The 8,774-nt window shown below is 34.6% G+C and overlaps 1 protein-coding gene and 1 long non-coding RNA gene across 5 annotated transcripts in view; one reads left to right on the top strand and one right to left on the bottom strand.

Annotated features, from left to right (window-relative positions):
• LOC129719178 (endoribonuclease Dcr-1) overlaps positions 1 to 8,774 on the bottom strand; it is a 154,240-nt gene that overhangs the window by 67,623 nt on the left and 77,843 nt on the right. The gene's annotated exons all lie outside the window — the stretch shown is intronic.
• On the top strand, positions 50 to 665 carry LOC129719180 (uncharacterized). Its single transcript, XR_008727136.1, has 2 exons — positions 50 to 337; positions 391 to 665. It is a non-coding gene; the product is annotated as an uncharacterized LOC129719180 (long non-coding RNA).

Here is an 8,774-nt window from a genome sequence, read left to right as displayed (position 1 = left end):
AAGACCACTGGAGTGGTGTAAGCAGACGGTGTAGCGCGACGCACTGTCATGGTGATAAGGAGATTGACAGATGGCAGGAAAAAGAAATAAGGAAGAAGACGAGAAAAAGTGGCAGTAGTGTGGAAACTAGTTAGCAGAAGAATTTACAAGAATTTATCTATAATTAATCTATAAATGAGAATCACGAGAAGAGAAAAGTAGCTCAAAGTTTATAGTGAAAGTATACAGGATTGGCGAGAGGAAGAAATTTATTAGCGGTAGTTAAGGTCAGAGAAATCACACAAATATTAAGCTCCGATTTAACCAATATTCGGAGGCAAACGACAACGTGATTGGCGTAAGGCTATAATTGCAATTGCGGAATTTATTAATTAAATAAATAATTTATAGTAACGGCAAGTCCATCCAGAACGGACTGAGCAGGGTAGTTGCGGTAAAAGTGGGAATCCTGAAAAACAAGTAGAACAGTAAGCAGAATATAATGAAATAATATAGTTTAACCTTAAAACAATGAAACCTATCGTAGCTGGTGCAGGTGTTTAATAATTGTTGAAACATCAGAGTATCGGTCGTCAGGAGAAATAAAGACCAATGTAAGATATCCTAGTTTTATAGTATATATGAATACTAATGAAAAATATAGCTTTTAGCAGATCGTTGAGAAATTTTCGACGGCTCAAAAGATCTTTATCACATCCCAACATATATATATATATATATATATATATATATATATATATATATATATATATATATATATATATATATATATATATATATATATATATATATATATATATATATATATATATATATATATATATATATATATATATATGTATATATATATATATATATATATATATATATATATATATATATATATATATATATATATATATATATATATATATATATATATATATATATATATATATATATATATATATATATATATATATATGTATATATATATATATATATATATATATATATATATATATATATATAAATATATATATGTATGTATATATATATGTGATTATTGAGCTAAACTAAGTTCGAAACATACCACAAAAGATCAATACAATGGTCGCAGTGGCTCGAATCCTACGAAAAAAAAGGTCGAAACGCTCAAAACTACATGCACACTAGCGCTGCGTTGCAGCTAAATTTCGCACTATACTGTCCGCCAATTACAAGCCTCTGACCTTCTGAGCAACTTTGCTGAAGACCACAACTCTCTGGGTTTCCGGAATCAAGAGATAGCGTTACATTAATCTGCCCATATCAAGTGATGCTAAACTTTTCGGGGTGTTGCAATATTCAAACTGGATGTTGCAATACGCAGTAAAGCGATTCTAAACTTATGACGGGTAGTGTATATAAGGTACAAGCTAGAGTAATTTTTCTAACCTTACGAAAGCATGCATGCATGTTTAGCTCAAGATGGTTTAGTGCTACCTTCAAAACTCAAACCTTTTTAATATTTATATTTTTGTATACAAAAATCGGCATCAAATAGTTTTGAAAGGCTGCTTACATACTATTACATACGAAAGTTTGTGCCTTCAATTGAAAGTCTTAAGATATTTATTTCATCGTATTGAACTGCCACTTGCGTAAAATTGCGTAATTTGGAGAGGGCTCACGTGAAGGTATCACCAAAAATATCGAAATATGTCAAATAACTTTTTTATTTTAGGTGATTAAAAATAACAATGCTTAGCATAGACATGCATTTTTGGATGGCTTAAAACTTTGTAGAAGGTTTAAAAAATAAAAGAGAAATCTAAGAAAAAAGTTATAATGGCAAAGTGTCTAGTTTTGATATCAACTAAAAGTTTATCGAAGACACCACTCGTCTATCTCAATCTGATGAAAAAGTAAATTCTCTATCTCACTTTTGGGTGGGTTGATCACTCATCTTTCTAGAACGAAATATGCATTTTTGAATACATTGAAACTTATCCGAACATACATTATGGCTATAATCAACATTTATATTGCTATTCAATTAATCGCATGAAAACGGCAAAATAAAACACTGTGCGATGTGACGAGAGAAATGTTAAAATCATTAAGCATCCTGTGTTTCAACAAAATGTCCCGTCTAGAAATACATCCAACGAAACGTGTCCCACGCCTTTGAAATGCCCCGCGGTTTCAACAGAATTGAACCACCTATGTCATATTATATCTCTCCATCGCCCATCTATTCACAATTGCTTGTGATACAGTGGACGAAATATCATTATTAGAGATAGTTTGCAGACGTCTTCCAGTTAGGAAGATCGACAGGTAATTGGTGGGTGTTCACCTGGCTCTCCGTAGTATGTGCTACGGAGAGGGCCGGAAGTTATGATGAGCTTTGATGCATAATCGTTATGATGAGCTTTGATTGATTTCGTGGTGTAGTCGTAAACAAAACTGTGTTTCTTTATCTTCGATGGAGGCAGAATATATATCTCTTAGTGAGGATTGTCAGGAGGTAGCGTGGTTACGTCAGCTTTTATGTGATTTTGGTGAGAAACCAGAAGAAGCAACAGTGATAAACGAGGACAACCAAGGGTGTATTAGTTTTGTGAGTGCAGAGCGGTGCTCTAGAAGATCGAAACATATTGAGACCAGGCGTTTTTTCGTTAAAGATCTGTATGAGAAAGGTGAAATACAACTCAAATACTGTCCATCAGAAAAAAATGTAGCAGATATCATGACCAAACCACTTGGTGTCATGAAGCTGTATCAATTGTGTGGTAGATTGGGCCTAAATTCGGTGGTGAGATGTAACTATGCTCGTTGAGGATGAGTGATGAAATAAACAACGAGCATTGACACACCCCTGATATACAGTGAAGCAGCGGCGATTCAAGAATGTTCGGGCTATACCAACATGAAGAAGATAAAATACATTTCAGTTGATATACTTTGTTCGTATTCCATTCTGTTATAAGTTCATTAGAAATACAGTGTTATTTTTCCTTCGAGTGTACGCGCAGATGACGACAGAATCCCAGCCCCTGACCTCCAGGAGGTTAGTGAGGAGCTCGGTCGGCTGAAAAACAATAAAGCCGCTGGAGCTGAACAACTCCCCAGCGAGCTGTTAAAACACGGTGGCGAATCACTGGCTAAGAGCAAGCCCACCAGTGGCTAAATTGAAGTTTCTAAAGCTAGTTTGGCAACTCCCAGCATAACGCGGCAACCGCACCGGGCGTTGCTATGTTGGTTTGGGAAATAGCAATCCCCGCCTCGGGTAGTAGCGAGTTATTAAATTTGGCAACGCGATAGCAACGAGCCGAATCGTTGCTATTTGATGAAATGTCAAACTGTTGTTTTTTTTTGTGCTCGATAGTGAATATTCGTAATAACATAACGAAGATGATGAGTGTTTTGAATGCGGACTCAACTGGTCGGCCTCAGAAGACGAAGTGTTTTGCCTCGCTTGTTAAACACGTCGTAGGACGCAAGTGTCGGCGTGAACCACTACTCAATTTTATTTGCGATTGAGCTGAAATTTTGCATAGTGTGTTTTTTCGGGCAGGTAAACATTTTGTATAGGTTTCTATTGAGATGACCATTTTGGTTGGCATTTTGGTCTGCAACCTAAACGATGCGGAAAGCTCAAATCCTCACAAGATTGGCCAATATTATTCAATAAACCTGGAAGGTTTAAGCAAATCTGCTCGGGAGTATTACCAACTATTTTCCCGTTTCGTTCGGTCGTTGTATAAAAAACCACTTTTCTCCTTTACCGCTGTTTCAAAAACAACCTAAGATGCGTTCGAAAGCGGCGTTGGAAATGGTCATCGGTATAGACCGTTGTTAAAACGCTGGATGGCACCTTCCTCCGTTTGGCGGTTTTTTTGGGTATTTACTAGGCTGAGAGTCGCCCCGAATCTTTCCAAAAACCATTTTCTCAATCGCGTATAAGGAAATTTGTTTTGCGAAATCACTTTCTTCATCACTAGAATCAATCAAATAATCGAAAACAATTTACGCGTTCTATATTTAAGTTCTTTTTGGCGGCAAATTTTCAAATATTAATAGCAAACTGTGGGAACCGAGACAGCATGAAATACAGAATACAACTTATGACAGTTCGCCAGCTTTCAGTAGAATAGTCATTTAAGCGAACGTTGCGGGACGTGCCCAGTTTTACGGAATTTCTTTAAATAAACATAAAAGGATGAAAAAATTTATGTACGCACAAGTAAAAAAATCTGCAAAAGAATTATGCTATCGATAACTTGGGAGAACGGAAACAAAGTTATGTGAAATGGAGGGAACATTTTATGAAGTAGAAAGAACGTAGATCATTCCGGAAACGATTGACTAACGGATAAGTTATTACCTGAGAGAGAGGCGCCAGCTCAATGACAGTTCAATTGTTTGCTTTGTCTTCTTCTGCTTCATTTTTGTGCGAAAAAAAAAATCAGTAATAATTTCAATCAAGTAAGCATGGGAACCCGTCATTCGATTTGTTGACAATATTATTGCAAAAAAGTGTTCATGCTTGTGATGGTTGCAATTTCCGTTGTGTTTTAGCAGTCTGATTTAAAACCGAGAGTTGTGATTTCCGTTGATTTGAAAAGAAAAAAATAAAGAAAACTGTTAAGTTCTTGTGGATTTTGCGTTAAAATGCGGTGCCAAGTGAAACTGTGTGGCAGAAAACCCACCCACACGTTTCTTTTCATCGATTTCCTAACGATTCGGTGTATGTGTATGTGTGTATGTGTGGAAATCAAATCTGTTTAATTTCACAATGACAGTAATTTTGAACACACTTAATTTATCTCGGTAAACTTCTCAACAGCTGACCAAGCTCGGCGAAGTTTTCCACAAATGTCAGCAAAATGTTTCGACGAACCTTCAGCAAATATATCGATCTACCATAAACCAGCATGCATTGACATTTTGTTTGCTGAAGTTCTGTAAAATTTTGCCGAAAACTTGTAAATCAATTCGCTGAATTTATCAGCTGTTGATTTCTCGGCAATAAAATCTAAGTGTGAACATTTCATTGTTTTAGATGCATTTTGACAAGAGTGCTTTTGTGCCGGGTGGAAGTAAGTTGAACAGGAACTGTTCCTGCATATCAAGTCAAAGATGAATCGGAAGACGAAACTTACCCTGCGAGCCTCTCGATATCATTGCCATTGTATTCCTGTCCGTCACTGGCGGACCATACATACGCAGATTTTAAATCAAGCATTGATGCAATTTCGAATTCGCATGACTCGGCCATAGATGATCAAGCAATCTTGATCATCGAAGAGCCGAGCAGTAACCCTTTCGAAGGGCAGTCATCAGGCCCTTATCGTTGCGCGATCGTTGATGGTAGAAAACGGGCCAATGTCAGCAGGTGGTTAATGGGAGGTATCATTTAAGTACATCACATCATAAGTATTGAGAAAAAGACGCGCTGCTTTTTTTTATGCCTTTTTGTTATAAGAAAAAATATTATTAACAGTGGCATATTATATTAATATCAGAGGAACCGCTCATTATCAGTATGTATGAAATACTTAATACATTATAAACCCTTCAATATCTTACAGCGTGATGTACTAAATGACCTCATGAAATTATGTAATGTTCTGCAAAGAGTGAATATTGTTATTTATTAGATATATCCAAAGGTGGAAAACAAAGGCGGTAATATGGAAAAAAGAGGCACGATTTTGGAAAAGCAAATGTCTTGCTCTGCAAAAAGAAAATATTCAAATGCGCAAGTTAACATCAAAATTCCGGTCAGATCAGCTTTCCTTGGCTACAGGAAACACGAAACAAGTGAAAAAGTGGTTAGATGAAACCATCACCGAGGGATTGCGGATCCGGTTTGCTTGTGGAGCTGGATACGAGCAGTTACTAAAACTATCCTACGTAATTCTTCCTAGTGTTCGCACACTAGCACGGAGAATTCAAGAAATACATTTTGACACCGGTAATTTAAAAAATATAAGTCAAGGGTTTCTCGTACAGTTTTCAATAACTCATTATAAGTAATTTGTTTTGAGAATCTAATTTCTAAAGATTTCGTTAATATGTACCTAGTTTGTATCCAGAAGTGTTACAAACCTCGAGCTCATAACATTACTGAATATCAAATGCCGTTACCAGATAATATTTTTTTTAACTTCGATTAAAGTTCAGCCTAGCTATTTTCTGTAGAATGAGGAAAACTAAAACGAGATCCCTTAATTTATAACAAAATAAATGTCACTCGACATCAGTACAAGGAATCTTTTGATGGTTTTCCTTGCACGTCAGGTTTTTTTGCATGAAGTGTTTGAAATGCTTAAATTCAAAGTAGAAAATATGAATGCAAAAGAACTCGACTGTGGCATTGTTTTGGATGAAATGAGTTTGGATGAGGCAAATGAATTTCGTCCAAACAGCAAAAAATGTTTTGGAGTTACAACAATGCCACCCAGTGTCAATCCTGCGACGCACGGCCTTGTATTTATGATAGTCGGAATTTATTCACGATGGAAGCAGGTGAGCAATTCGAAAAAAATGTCCCAATTTTAAAATTCTTTTGAAATGTTATTTTTGTTTTGGCTGAAACTTCGCACAGACTTTCCTATGGATCAAAGATGTCATTTTGTGCTATAAGTTTTTTTTCTAAATCACGAGTGATTTGTGATAAGGGTTTGTGCAAAAAGAGTATTGATGATAGCAAATATTTCTAGATCCTGAACGGTTGGTTAAAACAGTGTGACGTCTTGGTAAAGTTGAAACGAATAATTTTGTCTTTCCGAAAAACATTTTGTTAACATACATGAATAAAAAATAAAATTAGGTAGCGTGTCGAACGCTTTCGGCAGTGATTTTCTTCGGCAAGTTTTTGCATTGCATGCAATTGCGAAAAACCTGCTGAAGAAAACCACTGTCGAATACGTTCGTCATTCTCTCTTAAAAAGCTAAAAAGCTTTATTGTTTTTATAAAAACTAGAAAAGATTAACTAAACATTGTAAGTTGTCTGATCATGCAGAAATGAAAAACATAAAAGTTAGAATTGTACAAAATAAGAAAAAAATGAAGCCTGAACGTTTTGTTTGATTGATAAAATGTCTTCTGCAAAGTTGTAGATAATGATTTTATACTTCCAAAAAAATATACACAAGCACAAGTAACAAAAATTCAAGAATAAAACTTAAAAATATTATATATTAAATTTTATAAATGGAATAATTATCTACAACTTTACCGAAAATGTAACAAGAATCATACAAACCATTCTGGCGCTAAACATTTTTGTAATCATCAATACAATTCTTACATAAACTCTTCCTAAATTAGTCATGATTAATGTGAATTTAAAAAATAGTAATAGCACAAAACAACATACTTAGTTTGTAGTAACATCTGAGTAATGTTTTAGCCAAATCAAAAATGGTCGATTAAAAAAATTGTCCGTTTTTTGTGGAATTGCACAGGTCATCGCGTATGAATTCACAGTGAATTCCATTCAAGGCGATCTCTTGAAGGAAGCAGTCGATAACATTATAGGAAAGGTGGAATCAATCGGCTTAAAAGTTCGATTTGTAACTTCAGATTGTGGAGCATGCAATAAAGCTATGTGGCAGAAATATGGGATTGCAACCAAAAAAGAAACCGCACAGAATAATTGGGCCGTAGCTCATCCTGTTGTAGAAGGTCGAACACTAGAGTTTATTCCAGATCCAGTTCATCTATTCAAAAGCATTGTGAACGGTTGGATATCAAATCAATTCTTCAAGGTACCTTCATGGTATATGGAGTTAAGAAGTCTCTCTTCTGATGTTGTATCCCGTGATCACTTACAAGTCCTGGTGGCAGAAGAGATTGATCAGTCCACGAAAATGGTGTACAGGTTGAAACCAGAAGAAGTTGATTTCCAGAATTTGAAAATTTCCAATGTAGATAAGATGAAGGTTTGTAACTCCACAAGGTATTGCAGTTACACCGTTGTAGCAGCAATGAATATAATAGCCGATCAGTCAGGTAACACGGAACTCAAAACCACAGCAACTTTCTTGGAAGATGTTTCAAAATGGTACGACCTTATGACATCCAGGTCAACAGAGTCATGTCTTAGTCCGAGTAACGAGAAGTATACAGAGAACAAAAATCATCTTAATATGATGATAAGGCTTGTGACGAGTTTGAAGGTTTGTATATATAATATTTATACATGTATATATTTATATATATATATATATATATATATATATATATATATATATATATATATATATATATATATATATATATATATATATATATATATATATATATATATATATATATATATATATATATATATATATATATATATATATATATATATATATATATATATATATATATATATATATATATATATATATATATATATATATATATTAGAGTGGCCTTTTTTGTAACATCATGCGATGTCGATGAGCGCCGGGCGGAAAAAGTTTCCTTTTTACAAAAATAAGCCATGAAAATTTGAAGTTGATCAGAGTTCATTTAATGGACCCACAAAACGCTTTTATTCAAAAAAATAGATTCTCATAAGAATTGCTGTTTTTTTAACTCTTTATGAAGATTTTTGCCTTAGTTTCTCAAAATAGTTGTATATTTTGCGTCGAAATACTCTTTAATCATGAAACCATACCATTAGGGACATACGCATGTTACGTAACGCTGAATTTTAGCAATTCTAAATACCTTCCATCCCTGAATAACACAATTTTGCATGGGGGCCTCGCACAATGGAACTCTTTATTGAATGTTCCCTTCTTAT

This window comes from Wyeomyia smithii, chromosome 1, assembly GCF_029784165.1.
Source record: "Wyeomyia smithii strain HCP4-BCI-WySm-NY-G18 chromosome 1, ASM2978416v1, whole genome shotgun sequence".
NCBI classification, from domain to species: domain Eukaryota; kingdom Metazoa; phylum Arthropoda; class Insecta; order Diptera; family Culicidae; genus Wyeomyia; species Wyeomyia smithii.
This window is presented reverse-complemented; position numbering and strand designations above follow the sequence as displayed.